Source organism: Rousettus aegyptiacus, unplaced genomic scaffold, assembly GCF_014176215.1.
Source record: "Rousettus aegyptiacus isolate mRouAeg1 unplaced genomic scaffold, mRouAeg1.p scaffold_m13_p_1, whole genome shotgun sequence".
Taxonomy (NCBI): domain Eukaryota; kingdom Metazoa; phylum Chordata; class Mammalia; order Chiroptera; family Pteropodidae; genus Rousettus; species Rousettus aegyptiacus.
Genome location: NW_023416284.1, coordinates 55,032,101 through 55,034,396, shown reverse-complemented (window position 1 = coordinate 55,034,396; position 2,296 = coordinate 55,032,101). Strand labels below are relative to the sequence as shown.

The 2,296-nt window shown below is 38.4% G+C and overlaps 1 pseudogene; it reads right to left on the bottom strand.

The window, feature by feature from the left end:
* Positions 1-460: 460 nt before the first annotated feature.
* LOC107511187 lies at positions 461-1,649 on the bottom strand (annotated as a pseudogene).
* Between the last annotated feature and the right edge of the window lie 647 nt (positions 1,650-2,296).

The following is a 2,296-nucleotide window of genomic DNA, read 5'->3' as shown; positions in this document are numbered from 1 at the left end:
TTCTATGATAACTGGGGTATATGTATACATGACATTTACACAAATAGCATTGCAATCATCTGTTTGCTTTGCTCTTAATCAGATCATTTCTAATAGGTTGTCTAAACATGGATGTTAGTGTCCTCTTTCTAAAATATATACAGCTAAAAACAGCTCTCTAATTCTAAATCATGCCCTCCACATCAGCAACTGAATTTGGGTATCCAGGAAGATCTTTATGGACTGTAACAGATTATGGCTGCCCTCTAGTGACTAGACATTCCTGCTGTTTCAGTTTAGGTTAGACTAGAATGTGTTTAAAACATAGGTTCTAATTTCTGTTCAATCAGTTAGACATTAAAAATATTTATAAAGAGAACACAATACATATATGGTTATTTATGCTTAATATTAATTATATTCTATGAAGTGCAGAAATTTTCTCAATCACAGCAATTTTGCCAACATACATTTCTAAAGATGTTAACCTTTTTTTTTTTTTTTAACTTTTAGAAACTGTTTATTTTCCATCAACCTTATTTCCATTTTGTTTAAGAGTTTGTGGAAGACTAGCTTAAGACTACTCAGTGGTTGTTCCTACCCATTCAGTGGCCTGAGCAGTGGGGTCTGCAGATCAATCTTCAGTGGTAGGCTGAGCGCTCCAGTCTTTAGTAGGAAACTGCTGAACAGACACAGAGGGCACCTGCATGCCTTTGGACCAGTCTGCGACTTCAGCCTGACCTGCGGTGAACTCAGGAGCTGGAGCAGCCCATTCACCCTAAAATTCTTCCTTGGTTACAACCTTTTCATCAGCAACCTGCTCTTCCCTTTCAGTCTCTTCGGGATCTCTGTAGGAGTAGAGATGGGGCATGACCTCTCATGGGCGTTCATGGCAGATGATGCCATGCATGCACAGGACCTCCTAGGCCAGCATCCACTACATAAGCCCCACTGAGTGGGCTCCTTTGTTGTTGCAAGGGATGGAAATGTCCATGTAGTGCAGAGTAGAGTCTGTGTTGCACAGGGTGATGGTAGGCAGGTTAACATAAGACGCCTCTGTGAGAGGCTGCTGGTCGGCCCTGGGATGGGTAACCATCATAATTCTCGGCTCCTGGAAGGCTTCCTGGATTTGGTTAGTGAAGGTCCCAGGAGTAAAGCAGCCAGCACTAGGAGTGGCTCCAGTGACGGTAGCAAATTTCAGCACAGCTTGCTAACCAATATTCCTGGATGATATGACACTGACATCAGCTGAGTTTTCAATGGCAACAATGGCACGAGATGCCAGCAGAAGCTTCTCCCAGTTTCTCTTCAAATTTATGATGTAGATGCTGTCACTTTTCCTTTTGTAAATGTACTGTTCCATTTGGAAGTCAAAGCTGGTGCCGACTAAGCGGATTCATACTGCAAGGGATTTGAGAACATTCTCCTCCTTCATTTGCAAGATATCAAGGGCCCCAGACATTGTGACAGTTTCCCTTTAAGTTACGTGGGAACCAGGAACAACGCCATATGGACCCTTTTCTAGTTAGCACAGAAAAGAAATATCAACCCTTTTAAAACTGAAGAGTTATCAGTGAGATAACCCTATATTATTTCAATAACTATAGAACAAAATTTTATAATGTAGGAAGGCTAATTATCTAACAGCATCAGTAACTATTTAATCTTCTTTTGACTTCCCCGACCTTTCTCCATTTTATTCTTCCAGGTTTAAAAAACAAATAAACAAACAAACAAATAAAAAACAAAACAACAAAAATATATTCTATTCATTTGACAAGCGATTTATATTTCCAACTACCTTCAGAGAAATTGTTTTTTTTTTTTTCTAATTGCTAAAATGTCTGGGTTATATTTAGATTATCACACATGCTTGGGTACATCAAGCTGAATTTAAAATTATAACTGCTCCAATGAATAGTAGTGAAGCATAGTAATCCAGATCACAACTGCAAGTTGGCTTTCTTATTTTGTATCGGCTACAAGGTATGGCAAGGAAATGTTTGATTTGATTAATTTTAAATTAAAGAAAACAACACATAAAAGAAAAAAAATAAAACACTGCACTTTGGCCCATTGCTGGTGGAGCTGAATCAAAATAAATCTTATTGCCAAGCCAACCAGAAAAAAGTCACTTGTTTGAAGGTTGGCAGAAGAGCAAATCATTTTTCATTCACCACCTCATTTTCCTCTCTATCCACAAACTAAAAACACTTTCTACAATGGATAGGTGTTGCTTTTGTCCTACAAAAGTAAGTTTTCTCTACAAGCAAATCTAAAAATCAGCTAACCATAAAGGAAAAAATTCTTTCTAGCC